This window comes from Heptranchias perlo, chromosome 6 (assembly GCF_035084215.1).
Source record: "Heptranchias perlo isolate sHepPer1 chromosome 6, sHepPer1.hap1, whole genome shotgun sequence".
Lineage (NCBI taxonomy): Eukaryota > Metazoa > Chordata > Chondrichthyes > Hexanchiformes > Hexanchidae > Heptranchias > Heptranchias perlo.
The window spans coordinates 36632836-36649293 of NC_090330.1; the positions used below are offsets into that span (position 1 = coordinate 36632836).

The 16458-nt window shown below is 40.3% G+C and overlaps 1 protein-coding gene and 1 non-coding gene across 2 annotated transcripts in view; one reads left to right on the plus strand and one right to left on the minus strand.

Annotated features, from left to right (window-relative positions):
* The window catches only part of ddx10 (DEAD (Asp-Glu-Ala-Asp) box polypeptide 10), a 306011-nt gene that overhangs the window by 161794 nt on the left and 127759 nt on the right, over window positions 1-16458 (minus strand). The window lies entirely within an intron of this gene.
* trnas-uga (transfer RNA serine (anticodon UGA)) lies at window positions 10963-11044 on the plus strand. Its single transcript has one exon. It is a non-coding gene; the product is annotated as a tRNA-Ser (tRNA).

The following is a 16458-nucleotide window of genomic DNA, read 5'->3' on the forward strand; positions in this document are numbered from 1 at the left end:
TGTGCCATGCCCACATCATTTTCTATCCTCCAACCCACATCCCCATGTACCACTTGATCTGGGTGACAGAGTCTGCATTTCCTATCTTCTCAACTTCACTGCTCGTACCTAAAATTGGCAATTAATAACCAAAAACATCAAAAAAACAGCTGCTTCTAGACATATCAGTTTTTAAAAATCCTCTACACAACATAGTGAAGCAATATACTTTCTCAAACCAAATGGCCATTTTACTACTAAATTGCTATCACAGAAAACTGATTTGAAAAGTATTAGAAAATATGGCAGGAACAATGGAAAAAATAATATCCACTGGCAGATATGTGTTAAGCAACATAAGGCAAAGGTGACTGAAGCACAATGGCTTCAAATCTCCCTTCTACTTAAAGGAATGAATTAAAACAGTCTAAAGAAGAATGATCATTTTTTGATGATTAGCAAATAAAAAAATTATTCAATACCACACCAAAAAAAAATTTGAGCACTGAAATTCATCTCCATTTTAAGATTACATCAGCACTATAATGAAAGGAGATTTTGTCTTTCCCAATATTCCAATGTAATTTCATTGGCAAGATAGTGGCTGACAGCAGCAACTTCTAAGGACAATACAATACCCAGAATACACATAATACATTCCTGGAATCTGCAAAAAAATGTAACTAATTATTAATCTTGCTTCCACTTGGTGCACAATTTATAAGCCTCCAGAGTCTTCATCAAAGAGAATCTTTAATTGGTGTAACCATAGCACTGCAGATGTATCCCTGGCACTATTCCAGTATTAAAATAAAAGTTAATTTGATATTTACATAACTTTTTTGTTTCACCAAAAATGTTTATCAGCTTTATTAATTCTTTCTTGTTCATGCACTATTACAATTTCTCCACTCTGTCAGTTAAGAATCAGTAGTATGCAGACATCCACAGATCCAAGTATAAAGTTCTGTTTCCTCTATTTATAAAAAAAGAGTTTACCTGACGTTTACCTGACATTTACCTGACGAAGGAGGAAGCCTCCGAAAGCTTGTGAATTTAAAATAAAATTGCTGGACTATAACTTGGTGTTGTAAAATTGTTTACAATTGTCAACCCCAGTCCATCACCGGCATCTCCACATCATAAAAAAAGAGGACATAGTTGCAACAGATAGGGAGGATACTGGAGTAATTTGAGTGCAGCTGAATCAGGAAGTTGGTCCAAAGTTGATCTATGGCACCTGTTATATACCCCAGACGACAGATTCAGCAAGATAAACTCTTGAGCCAATCAGAAGGGTCAGAGAACAGGTTAATGTTGTTATGAGAGATTTCAATTGCCCACCCATTAAGTAGACTGATGAAGGCAGACAAGTCTAGAGGGAGGCCAGGTGGGTTTATTTGTTGATACTGTCAATTATTGCTTTCTTACTCAAAATGCTGGGGAGAATACAAGAGAAAACAATCTATTTTATTTAATCCTTGGTAGCAACACTGGAATGACAACTGATCTCCGTGTTGGGGAGTATCTGGCAATTATGATCATTTTATCATCAGATTTCAGTTAGTCAGGTGAATTATTGCTGCAGATATTTTGATATCGGATTTCAAGAAGGCTCAATTTTCAAGTCTGAGGGAAGATTTGACCAAGCTAAGATTGGGGTGTGCTGCCATGTAGGAACAACAGAAAAATGGAAGTTATTTAAATGTATGTTCACAGACAGGAGAACCTTTTATGTTCTGCAGATCAAAAAAGGGTACCTGATAAAATGAAACCTAAATGGCTAAATAGGAAGGCTCAGAGAAATTAATGTACAAAATTAAATATTTCACAGGGCACAAAGCCATCAACTGTCAACAGAATGGAAGACACTGGATGATAACTAAAGCCACTATTAGAAATGCCACAAAAGAATTGGAAAAATGGATTATTGACAGCCGCTAGTAGATGTAGCGAAGCTTTTTTCAATTACGTCAGACACCAGGAAATGACAAAGGACCACATAGGTCCTTTTCATACATTACAACAGTGACTACACTTCAGAAGGACTTCATTGGCTGTAGAGCTCTTTGGGACTGCCTGAGGTCATGAAAGGCGCTACACAAATGCCAGTTCTTCTTTCTAACCAAATTAGTGAATGATGGCAATTCAGTAAATGTTATATACCTGCATTTCCAAAAAGCCTTCGATAAAGTACCGTATAGATAGCTCAAGAGAGATGTCACCATGTGGGACTGGCGATCAGATATTATACTGAATAGGAAATTGGTTGCAGTTTCAGTCAGAGAGTTGACCCTCTGTCCTAATAAACTACTAGCTCCAAGGGGTGGGAGAAAGCGAGGTCAATGATGTATGTGATTGCAGCATATCTGGATGGGAGAGACTTAATGGATTAGATCGTCTTTTCCTGTCCTTTTTGTATTTTCATATGAGCAAACCCTATCCTATAGATAGATTGCAAACATATATATTTCAACTTCAAGTGAGTTCGTTTTTACATCGTACCAACATCATAAAAAATAAAACATATATAAAATTAGAAATGAATGCAGCAAGCAAAACTGAAAATGATTTACATTCTTAGATATAATCTGAAACCCACTCAAGGCAATATGCTTTGAAATGCAACAATTACAGAATTTGCTTTTCTTAGACCATAAAACGGTGCTTATTGTGGGCAAAGTCAGAAAAGAATTATCTAAAATCAAATACTGCACGTGATATATATTTTCCCACGTACTTATTAATAAAACTAAATCAAGCTGTAAGATGCATTACAATGCTCTGCAATTTGAAATCAAATCCAGCAGACTTGAGTTAAAACTGAACCAGATTTTTTCTTTTTCACAACTACAGGTCAAACAGAGCAAAGAGGAAGTCAGAGTATGGCAAAGATTCCAGAATGGTTGTAGACGTTGCAAGTTTTTAAATTAACTGAGGAAACATTGTATACTTTTCCTCATATTGACAGAGTTATTGCCTTGTTCAGTTAAATTTTCCCACAGACTGAAAACTAATGAGTTTCACCCGTTCAATGTTATAAAAATAAACTGTTGTTATGTGCACACATTTAGTACATTAAATCAACACAATCAGAGCATAACTTTCATACAAATTCAGCATTTCAAGCATAAATTTGAATAGTGAAGTGCTATTCAATATTTAATATTTGGCATCATCAATGGCAAAGTTGGACATAGAACTTAACTGAGTAATTAAAACAGAAATACGTGGTTTAGAGAAGGAGACCATTTCACTGCCGTAAGCTGGTCTATTTCTTCTGTTGACATCAACACGTAAAACAGATAATGAAATTTAACTTCGATTAAACTTAGTCAACTAACTTTAAAAGCTGCAAGTCAGTGCCAGTTAATAGCTAACAGACAATCAGCTGTAAGTAGTTCCTGACTAGGTATTAATTATTGTGACTGGAAGTTGACCAACAAATTATAACTAGGGTGTGTCAGAAAGGTATATAATACAACGATCTTTGGAAAAGCACCAAACTTGAGCACAGAGGTTGGTAAAGACAGAGAGTGAACCGCTAAGAGTGAGGACTTTCAACTGGTAGTTTGGTGAGTATGGGAATTAGGTGCAGAGGGGGAAGCAGGTGCTGAGTGATTTAAACCAAGGAACTATAAACTAATCTATCAACTTTTAAAACTTAAATAAAAAATACAAATGTTTTTTTAAAAGGCTAAGTAACTACAAATTATTTTGAAATCAAGCTAAATCCATTTACTAAATATAAACTAGATTTCAAGTGCTTCTGTTAGTCCTAGAAATGAACTACTGATTAAATAAATAAAAACTAGAGATTACAGTACAGGCTGTGTGTTGGGACTGTAATATCTGGGAGTTTGTGGACTGCGAGACTGTCCCAGATTGCCACATCTGCAGTAAATGTTGCTGGCTTGAGACACCCCGGCTCAGAGTCTTTGAGCTAGAGTGCGAGTTGGAGACACTCCGACACATAAGGGAGGGGAAGGTAGAGAAGAAGGTCCCCGCAGACACAGGTCCTGTCCAACAGGTACGAGGTGCTTGATAACCAGAAGGATAAGAAGGAAGGCTGCAGGGAGGATGTCCAGAATGCTAATTATGGCACCATGGAGCATGAGGCCATCCAAGGGGGGAGGATCAGAACAGAAAGGTTGTAGTCATAGGGGATTCAATATTCAGGGGGATAGATAGCGTCCTCTGCAGTCATGACCGAGAATCCAGGGGGGCGTGTTGCCTATCTGGTGCAAGGCTAAAGGACATCTTGGAGCAACTGGAGAGGAACTTGGAAAGGGAGGGGGAGGATCCAGCTGTCGTGGTCCATGTCGGCACCAATGACATAAGGAAGAACGAGGAAGTCCTGCTAAGGGAATATCAGAAGCTGGGAACCAAATTAAAAAGCAGGATCTCACAGGTGGTTATCTCAGATTTACTACCCAAGCCACGTGCTAATTGGCAAAGGGATAGGCTGATCAGAAAGGTGAAAGAGTGGTGTGGGAAGGAGGGGTTCCATTTCATGAGACACTGAAACCAGCACTGGGACAGGAAGGAGTTGTACCGCTGGGACCGGAAGGAGCTGTACCGCTGGGACTGGCTCCACCTGAACCAGAGTCCTAGCGGAAGGGATAAATAGGGCGGTGCAGAGGGCTTTAAACTATCAAGATGATTGTGGTGGGGGGGGGGGGGGGGGGGGGAGAAAGAGATCAGGTAGCAAGAACAAAAGCTTAAAGATAAAAGAAACAGGAGATGAGTGTAAAAGTCAGACCAGATTAAGGAATAAAGATAACAAACGGTCAAGGAACAAATACAGGTATAAAAGGACTATTCAAAATAAAGTAAAAGGAACTATTAAAGATGAATTAAACAGCAATGTACACAGCGTCCAAAATAAAACAGGGGAACTGGAGGCAATAATCCTGTAGCAAGGAACCAGATGTAGTAGGAATAACTGAAACATGGCTACGTAAAGAACAGGACTGACAACTAAATATCGCAGTCTATATAACAATCAGAAAGGATAGGGAAGGAAGAAGTGGGGGGAGGGAGGTGGTGGTGGAGTAGCTGTACTAATTAGAGATAACATAATGGCAGTAGAAAAAAGGGACATAATTAACAGAAGGATAGAATCAGAATCCATATGGATTGAAATAAAAGATAAGGGATCAATCACACTAATAGGGGTATACTACAGACCACCTAATAGTGGAAAGGAGGTGAAAGAAGAAATATGTAAGAAAATGTGAAATGAATAAAGGACATAGAATAATAATCATGGAAGATTTTAACTATTTCCAAATAAACTAGCAAGAAGAGGTAGGTAAAGGGGTAAAGGGAATGGAGTTTTTATAATGTGTGCAGCACTTCTTTCTTACCCAGTATTTAAAAAGCCCAAGAGAGGAAGCACTGCTGGATCGAGTAATGGGAAATGAACCAGAACAGATAAGAGAAGTAAGTGTAGGGGAACATCTAGGCAATGGTGACCACAACATAATAAGGTTTAAGATAAAGATTGAGAAGGACATAAGTAAGACAAAGACCAAAGTAGTAAATTGGAAAAAAGCTGATTTTCAGGGGATGAGAATGGAACTAGGGAAAATAAGCTAGAAAAAATTACTGATAAACAAAGAAATAGAACAGCAGTGGGAAACATTTAAAATGGTGATCCAGGAGAAAAGCAAGAACAAACTAGCCAGTATTGGTACACCATGGATGAAGAAATAAAGTCAAAACTGAAACTAAAGAAAAAGGCATACACTAAGTACATAGGATAACAAAGGAGAGGATGACAAAAGGGAATACAAAAAGGTTAGGAAAGAAGTTTACAAAAACAATTAGGAAGGCAAAGAGAAACTACGAAAATAAATTATCAAGGAAGATAAAAAAAAAGTAAAATACTCTATAGACACAAATAACAAAAGAAAAATCAGGATAGGGATAGGGCCAAGGCCACTAAGGCATGCAAGATAAATTCACAGGTAATGACAGCGAAATGGCAGAAATATTAAATAATTACTTTGCCTCAGTATTTACCAACGAAACTAACGTGGTGGGCATGACATTAGAAGAAGAGATCGAAGAAGAGATCAAAAAAGATATAAAGCCATTTAAGATAGAAACGGGGGAGATAATTGATAAACAAATCAAACACAGAGAGGATAAAACCCCTGGTCCAGATGGATTGCATCCGCGGATATTAAAATAAGTTATGGAAAAGCTACCAGAGGCACTATTACATCTGTATAAAAATTCATTAGAAAAAGGAACAGTGCGAAAGGACTGGTGGACAGCTAATGTGATTCCTATATTTAAAAAGAGAGATAGAACAAGTCCAGGGAACTATAGCTTAACGTCGGTGGTAGGAAAGATAATGGAGCCTTCACTCAAAGATGTAATAGAAAAACATCCAGAAACCAAAAATATAATAAAGAATAGTTAGCATAGATTTCAAAAGGGAAGGGCATGCTTGACCAACCTTATTGAATTCTTTGAAGTAACAGAAAGTCATAGAGTCATAGAGTTATACAGCACGGATAGAGGCCCTTTGGCCCATTGTGTCCGCGCCGGCCATCAAGCCCAGTCTAATCTAATCCCATATTCCAGCATTTGGTCCGTAGCCTTGTATGCTATGGCATTTCAAGTGCTCATCCAAATGCTTCTTGAATGTTGTGAGGGTTCCTGCCTCCACAACCCTCTCAGGCAGTGAGTTCCAGACTCCAACCACCCTCTGGGTGAAAAAGTTCTTTCTCAAATCCCCTCTAAACCTCCCGCCTTTTACCTTGAATCTATGCCCCCTTCTTATAGAACCCTCAACGAAGGGAAAAAGCTCCTGAGTATCCATCCTATCTGTGCCCCTCATAATTTTGTCCACCTCAATCATGTCCCCCCTCAGCCTCCTCTGCTCCAAGGAAAACAAACCCAATCTTCCCAGTCTCTCTTCATAGCTGAAGCGCTCCAGCCCTGGTAACATCCTGGTGAATCTCCTCTGCACCCTCTCCAAAGCGATCACATCCTTCCTGTAGTGCGGCGACCAGAACTGCACACAGTACTCCAGCTGTGGCCTAACCAGTGTTTTATACAGATCCATCATAACCTCCTTGCTCTTATATTCTATGCCTCGGCTAATAAAGGCAAGTATCCCATATGCCTTCTTTACCACCTCATCTACCTGTTCCGCAACCTTCAGGGATCTGTGAACTTGCACACCAAGATCCCTCTGACCCTCTGTCTTGCCTAGGGTCTTCCCATTCATTGTATATTCCCTTGCCTTGTTAGTCCCTCCAAAGTGCATCACCTCGCACTTTTCCGGGTTAAATTCCATTTGCCACTGTTCCGCCCATCTGACCAACCCATCTATATCGTCCTGCAGACTGAGGCTATCCTCCTCGCTATTTACCACCCTACTAATTTTTGTATCATCAGCGAACTTACTGATCATACCTTTTACATTCATATCCAAGTCGTTAATGTAGACCACAAACAGCAAGGGCCCCAGCACAGATCCCTGTGGTACCCCACTGGCCACAGGCTTCCAGTCACAAAAACAACCTTCGACCGTCACCCTCTGCCGTCTGCCACTAAGCCACTTTTGTATCCAAAGTGCCAAGGCACCCTGGATTCCATGGGCTCGTACCTTCTTGACCAGTCTCCTGTGCGGGGCTTTATCGAAGGCCTTACTGAAATCCATGTATACCACATCCACTGCGTTACCCTCATCCACGCGCCTAGTCACCCCCTCAAAAAATTCAATCAAATTAGTCAGACATGATCTTCCCTTGACAAAGCCATGTTGACTATCCCTGATTAATCCTTGCTTCTCCAAGTGGAGACTAATTTTGTCCTTCAGAATTTTTTCCAATAATTTTCCTACCACTGATGTTAGGCTCACTGGCCTGTAGTTCCCCGGTTTTTCCCTACTCCCCTTCTTGAATAATGGTACTACATTAGCGGTTCTCCAGTCCTCTGGCACATCCCCTGTGGCCAGAGAGGTTCTGAATATATGTGTTAGAGCCCCCGCAATCTCCTCCTTTGCCTCACACAGTAGCCTGGGATACATTTCGTCCGGGCCTGGGGATTTATCCATTTTTAGGCCTGCTAAAACCGCCAATACCTCCTCCCGCTCGATGTTAATATGTTCGAGTATATCACAGTCCCCCTGTCGTATTTCTATGTCGACGTCGTCCTTCTCCATAGTGAAAACAGATGCAAAAAATTCATTTAGAACCCCTCCTACATCTTCCGGCTCCACACACACATTGCCATTTTTGTCCCTAATGGGCCCTATTTTTTCCCTAGTTATCCTCTTACCCTTAATATACTTATAAAACATCTTAGGATTTTCCTTTATTTTGCTCGCCAGTGTTTTTTCATGGCCCCTCCTTGATCTCCTAATTTCCTTTTTAAGTATCCCCCTGCACTTTTTGTACTCCTCTAGGGCTTCCTCCGTCCTTAGCCTTTTGTATCTGCCAAAAGCCCTCCTTTTTTTCCTAATCCATTCTCGTATATCCCCTGACATCCAAGGTTCCCTGGAGTTCTTGGAACCACCCTTGACCTTTACAGGAATATGTTGCCATTGCATGGTCTCAATCTCCCTTCTGAAAGACTCCCATTGCTCCGATACGGATTTTCCTACAAGCAGCTGATCCCAGTCCATTTTGGCCAGATCCTGCCTTATCCTATTAAAATCGGCCTTCCCCCAATTTAGAACCTTTATTTCCGGCCCCTCCCTGTCCTTTTCCATGACCACCTTAAATCTCACTGAATTATGGTCACTGTCACCAAAATGCTCACCTACTAGCACTTCTTCCACTTGGCCGGACTCATTCCCTAGAATTAGGTCCAGTACCGCCCCCTCTCTTGTAGGACTTTCTACATGCTGGCTCAAAAAGCTCTCCTGGATGCACGTTAAGAATTTTGTACCCTCTAAGCCTTTTACACTGAGTATCCCAGTTAATATTGGGGAAGTTGAAATCCCCCACTATTATTACCCTATTATTTGCACAATTTTCTGAGATTTGCCTACATATCTGTTCCTCTATCTCCCCCTGACTGTTTGGGGGTCTATAGTACACTCCCATCAAAGTGCTTGCCCCCTTTTTGTTTTTAAGCTCCACCCATATGGCCTCATTTGAGGAACCTGCTAATATATCATCCCTCCTTATGGCAGTAATTGATTCTTTAATTAATATTGCGACCCCCCCTCCTCTTATACCTCCCCCTCTGTCTCGCCTGAAGATTCTGTACCCCGGAATATTGAGCTGCCAGTCTTGCCCCTCCCTCAACCATGTCTCTGTGACAGCAACAATATCATACTCCTATGTGTTTATCAACACCTTCAGTTCATCCACCTTATTCGCAAGACTCCTTGCATTAAAATAGATGCCATCCAGCCTTGCTCTTACATATTTGCCCTGTCTTCCAAGCTGACTTGTTTTTTTCTCAATATTTGGCTGCACATCACCCCCTATTGTAGCTCCACTCTGTATCCCATCCCCCTGCCAAGTTAGTTTAAACCTCCCCCAACAGTGCTAGCAAACCTCCCCGCAAGGATATTTGTCCCGCTCTGGTTCAGATGCAACCCGTCCGACTTGTACAAGTCCCACCTTCCCCAGAAGCAGGCCCAGTGATCCAGGAAACTGAAACCCTCCCTCCTGCACCAACTCTTTAGCCACGCATTCATCTGTTCTATCCTCCTATTTCTATACTCACTAGCCCGTGGCACTGGGAGTAATCCAGAGATTACAACCTTTGAGGTCCTGCTCTTTAATCTGCTACCTAGCTCCCTAAATTCTTGATGCAGGACCTCATCTCCCTTCCTACCTATGTCGTTGGTCCCAATGTGGACCACGACCTCTGCCTGCTCACCCTCCCCCTTGAGAATGCCCTGAAGCCGCTCAGTGACATCCATAGAATAGACAAGGGTAATGCAGTAGATGTAATATATTTGGATTTTTCAAAAGGCCTTCAATGAGGTGCTGCATTCTGGACTCATGACTACAATCAGAGTATGTGGAGTCAGGGGACAAGTAGCAGAATGGATAGCATGCTGGCTACAAAACAGAAAACAGTGATGGGGTTAAAAGTAGTTACTCAGACTGGCAAAAGATGGGAAGTGGTGTTCCACAAGGATTGGTGCTGGGGCCACTGTTGTTCACAATTTACATAAACGATTTGGACTCGGGAATCGGAAGTGCAATTTCAAAATATACACACGACACCAAATTGGGGGGTATAGTTAATACCGAGGAGGACTGCAACAAAATACAGGAAGACATTAATAAACTTGCAGAATAGGCGTGCAATTGGCAAATGAATCTCAATGTAGATAAGTGTGAGGTATTACATTTTGGTCGGAAGAATAAGGGGGCCACATACTAATCTAAATGGGGTAGAGGAGTAGACGGTTTTTGGGGGTACAGATACACAAATCACTAAAAGTAACGACGCAGGTTAATAAGGTCATAAAAAAGGCAAACCAAGCACCTGAGTTCATTTCTAGAGGGATAAAATGGAAAAACAGAGAAGTTATGTTAAACTTGTATAGAACCTTGGTTAGACCATACTTGGAGGTACTGTGAACAGTTCTGGTCTCCATGTTACAAAAAGGATATAGAGGCACTGGAGAAGATACAAAAAAGATTTGAGGTGATACCAGAACTGAAAGGTTATACTGGTCAGGAACGACTGAGCCGGTTGGGGCTCTTTTCTCTAGAAAAGACTGAGGGATGACCTGATAGAGGTCTTTAAGATTATGTAGAGACGTAGAGAAGATGTTTCCACTTGCGGGGGAGACCAGAACTAGGGGCAATAAATATAAGATAGTCTCTAATAAATCCAATTGGGAATTCAGGAGAAACTTCTTTAGCCAGAGAATGGTTAGAATGTGGAACACGTTACCACAAGGAGTAGTTGAGGTGACCAGCATGGATGCATTTAAAGGGAAGCTAGATAAACACATGAGGGCGAAAGGAATAGAAGGATATGCTGATAGCTGCGATGGCTGAGTGGTTAAGGCGTTGGACTTGAAATCCAATGGGGTTTCCCTGCACAGGTTCGAATCCTGTTCGCAGCGCTACTTTTAAGATCGGGTACGGTAGCATAGTGGTTATGTTACTGGGCGAGTAATCCAGAGGCCTGGACTAAAATCCAGAGTCATGAGTTCAAATCCCGCCACAGCAGCTGGTGAATTTAATAGAAATAGACAGTTTCCTAGAAGTAAAGGGAATTAGGGGTTATGGGGAGCGGGCAGGAAATTGGACATGAAGCTGAGTTCGGATCGGTCAATGCCCTGTGGGTGGCGGAGAGGGCCCAGGGGCTATGTGGCCGGGTCCTGCTCCGACTTCTTGTGTTCTTTAGATTTGTGGTTGGGATCAGATCAGCCATGATCTTATTGAATGGCGGAGCAGGCTCGAGGGGCCGATTGGCCTACTCCTGCTCCAATTTCTTATGTTCTTATGTTCTTATGAAGTCGGGAGGGTGGAGGCTCGTGTGGAGCATAAACTCCGGCATGGACCTGCTGGGCCAAATGGCCTGTTTCTGTGCTGTACATTCTACGTGAGATATCCTCAATCTTCTCAGAACATTTGCCTCACTATACTAAACAAAAATTCTATAATTCATATTTAGTTCTTGCACAATAGTGTAAAACCTATAATAAAACCAGAAAATGCCGGACAAGCTCAACAAGTGAGGCAACATCTGTGGAGAAAGAAACAGAGTTAACGTTTCAGGTCGTAGACCTTTTGATTCGGTGTGAAACCTATTGCTGGTGATTTATTTACTGCTATTACCAAATAATGCAGCATGAAAACATAAAAGTATATTGGGAGAAATGGCCATTCAGCCTATCAAGCCTCCTTCCCCCAATAGATGTGTATAAACCTGGGCAGAGATCATGACACTTCGATTTATTTATACTCCTGAGGAAGGTGAACTGCTTTAGGGAACACTTCAAAACAAGCAGTGGCAAAAGCAATCAAGCAAAAAACAAAATATCAAAAAATACAGAATATCAATATATATTATACCATTTTAACTACCTGTGCTCTACAAGAGACATTTCTATAGTCCCAGTAAGATTGCTTCCATGGTATTTCATAGATCATTTGATAAACAATGCCTACATTTATCGCTGTAACTTACAATCTCTCGTATTGCCCATAGGTAAAAAGTGATTGTCGATGGATTTGGATCTGCTTGGAGCGGTGTTCCGCAGGGATCGGTGCTATTTACTATTTTCATTAATGATCTATATGTAGGTGTTGGGGCAACAATCTGCAAATTTGCGGACAATACCAAGATATGTGCGAGAGTTAGGATTATAGAGGATGCTCCACTGTTACAACAGAACTGCATGTGCTGGGAGATTGGGACTGTGATTGTCAAATGATGTTTAACTTGGAAAAGTATAGTGTTATGCATGTGGACAGATCAAATACTGAACATACATGCACCTAAATTGGCCTGGGTTTTTAAATCTGGTTTTTCACCTCTCCCAGGAGGTTGGGGGGTGTACGTATTGTGATGCATAAGACATCACAATTGTGTGGGACAGGCTGGATAGACCAGTAGGTCTTTTCCTGTCTGTTATTTTTCACATGTTCGTATTTCCTTCTCTGATTTTCATCCTTACCCCGAATCTCCCAACTTTCCCAAAAATGGTAACTTGTGCTGAATACAGTTCCACAGTTGCTGCCAGCAATTTGATATTGCTCCAAGTCACCACTCTTCATCTGTGAAACAGAAAGTAAGTATTTGTAATAAAAACAGAAAATGCTGGAAACACTCAGCTGGTCGGACAGCATCTGTGGAGAGAGAAACAGAGTTAACGTTTCAGGTTGATGACCTTTCATCAGAACTGGATGAAACAGCATTTTCTGTTTTTATTTCAGATTTCCAGCATCCACAGTATTTTGCTTTTAAGTATTTGTAGTCTATCGACCGTAGTGGCCATTATGAAGGAGTCCAATCCAGTCCTCACTCAATATCCATACACATACTTCCAACTGAGGGCATTGGATAGCATTGAAAGCAGGAATACTGGACAATGTACTCCCTCCCTAGCCTGGCTAAGCTGAATAAGCTCATAAAACGGTAACAAATGAATGACCATCCTTTTAAATAAAAAAAGTATTTTAAAAAAGCCACTCATTTCCTGCTGGTTTTTCACAGCATTAATGACCTGCCCCTTTCCCGAAAAGGTGGGAAAGGGGGAAAGAGGATAGAACTGGGATTTGCAAGCATCAGGGCAATCCAGTGACAATCACTGCAAAGCTGCAATTAGGCTCTCATTCATCTCAGGATGTGCTTATTTAGATCATGGAAAGGTTGAGGATTAGTCTTAAAATGGTCAGACTACCTTAGCAGTTAAAAACACAACTATTCTCCAGATCCAGGATACCAGTGAGCAATGGTATGGGAAGTCATCTAGTTGAATTTATTGCATTTCTATGTTACAATGATCCCACTGTCTTTTCTACCAAAACAAAACTAGCATATTTGGAAAATAGATTACAAGTTTAACTTTTGTGTTTAATTTGTCCCTGTTCAGCTGTGTTTTAATTGCTTACTACATTTAATTTAGACGGAGCAAATATATTTTTATTGCCTTTCAAATTTTATATATATTTTTTAAATTGTACACTAGGTCTTTAATTTATTTGGCTCTCTCAAAGTTGCTGGCTTATAATAAATTGAATCAAAACAAATCTTGCATGTCAACAAAATTAATTTGCTGTAATAACTTTTTTTAAATATGTAACATTATGAAAAGGACATAGATGTTCCACTGCTATTAAAATACATCTGTACACAATACAATTTGGAAATAATTTTTAAATATGGATGCCAGAAATTAAACAAAATCTGGCTTATCATCCAGAGGTACACAGATTTGCATGCAGGGCAGGTGTGGGCAACGTATCAAAGCTCAACAGTCAGCAAAAACTTGTTCACTCACAAAGAGCCATAAATGTTTACTATATTGCGCGCACTCTCTCTCTCATCTTTCAGTTTTGCAGATTTAATAGCAAATTGCAGTGTGACAGAAACACAAAAGGACTGAACTCTCCTTGCACATGGGAAAACCATGCAAGGAAATTGTTTCATGATGGTAATTATCTGACCCCTTGAAATGAGGCATGCTCAGCCTTCCACTCAGCTAATGTGGGCACACCTGGGAGTGTGGGCCATTTTTTGTGACGACTATGGAATGCGCGCGATATTCTAAAGCTACATGACCCCATACTTAGTATTTTTCTTCTGTCGAGAGTACTCATTAAAGTAAAAAGCTCCTGCACAATCGTTTAAGTTATTTAAGAATTAAATAATAAAATATCTGGCCTCCACTTGTTGTCTCTCCTGATAGCATGGATAAAAATAGGCATTTACAATATGGATAATCACTCAGGAAATCTTGGGCTATTTCTCCGGCCTGTCAGGCGACAGGGTATAAATGACTTGACCTGCTGGAGGAAACAGTGAAGGATTTGTATTGCAAGTTTGCAAAGTTTTTCATTCCACACTATTTGTTCAAGTAGGACATAACTGATGTGTTTGGCATGAGTCGGACAGTTTTGCCAGCAAAAACCCTGAACAGTGAGCAATTCTAAGAAACTAACATGGTCTTCTCTACACTGTCACTATCAGCAGCCTTGGGCAAACTGGTGATCCAAATAAGAACTACAGATTTGGAAGCACATCTGTCATAAATACTACCTGCAGAGTCTGAGGAGAGATCCGTTAGATTGACATGATCGGTCCAAAATCATAGTTGATACTGGAAAGCTAATCAATTAAATCTCCATGGACTAGATAGGCATGCTTATATGAAGTCAAGCATTTTGTGTTGATGAAAACACTGCCAACAGCCTGAGCATAGGGTGGTAAAAGCATTACTTGGTACCATTGTCCCAGATGGAAGAGGTCCATGGTAGTAACAATACCTTGTATTTTTTAGGAAGGAAGAGGGAATAATTCCCAAAGTAACATAAAACAGAATACATAGGAAGATTGATGACAAAATGTAGCCTCTGATGTATGCTGAACAGTGAACTCCAGCTGTACTATAAATCTTACAAGACTCATGAGCAATAGCACAGGAGATAAACTAGATGATGCTGTGCTATTTTACTGGAAATTCAACATTAAAAAAAACAAATTGATGGGCATGGATTATATGATTAAAACTTTATTATACACTGTGGTATCACACTTATTATTTTTCACATCAAATGTTCTGACCAAGAAATAAAAATAGTAACACATGCACAGAACAAATATGACTTTATCTGCATTTGGAAATCCAAACCTGAAGAATGAGCATTACTACCACTTACTGGAGTGCTAGTATCTTTAAATCTATTGACTCAAACCTGCATAGAGTTAACTCACATATACCTTTTTTCTCCTATGTTGAGGTTTTTTTAAGGCGAATTTTCTCTACACTGAACTGTACTAGAATGTGGAAGGATTTATATGACAGCAAAAAAACATTCTTTGAGTACAGATAATAATAGTTTTCAAAAAATAGCCGAAATAGAAAGGTATTGGTAAACTACCCTTTTCACTATACAAAAGCCAAACTACATTTCACCCGTGACTTTATCTGCAGTGCATTTTTGTTGATCCATGGCAACATTATTGTCCTTCAAATTTTCAAAATTCATTCATATAATTATTGCAAAGGCCCGACTCAGTGATAGAGCAGTTCGTGAATCATCTCAAGTGTAGAGGTGAAGGGTAAATTTCTTTTTGTCAAATCCAGTCTATTAATCTATTTACTGTCATTCATAATCCTATTAAATTACAAGGAAGAAATGCAATTTCATCAAGCACAATTGAGTATTCATGAAAGATCTGATGATTCATATCTCCTGTGGCAAAAATGTCTAACACAATGCACTAAAAAATAGCACTCAATGCAGCAGTACTTCAATAATTTCTATCTGTAGTTACGTGAACTTGCTAGGTTCAAGGGTATTTTTTCTAACCATCGTTACCCACTGGAGATACTGTATTATTGGAGAATAAAATTCTTTCGGATTTCATAAAACGTTACAGCACAGAAACAAGCCATTCAGCCCATCAAGTCCATGCCACTGTTTTTCTCTACACGCCACCTAGTCTAATCCCACTCTCCTGCTCACTACCCATTCTGTTTAGTATTCCTCTTTTGAAAGCAACTACCTAATTCACTTTTAAAAGAATTTATGGAAGACCCACTTAACACAAACTACCATCTCAGCGCAGCGCTTCTCCATTAGCCATGCGGGACACCAACTCTAAATAACATGATCACTAGTACACAGGACTCTCTCCACTGTCCCCAATCATAACTAACCTCAGAATCCAGGCCCAAACAAGCTGTCTCAGAGACCCAACCTGCACTGCTCTCAGTGCTCAGTGCAAGCAACCTGATGCGGCGATACATTGCTGTTACAGACACAGTTCAGTCAGGATGTTCAGTAAACCACATATGGGAATATG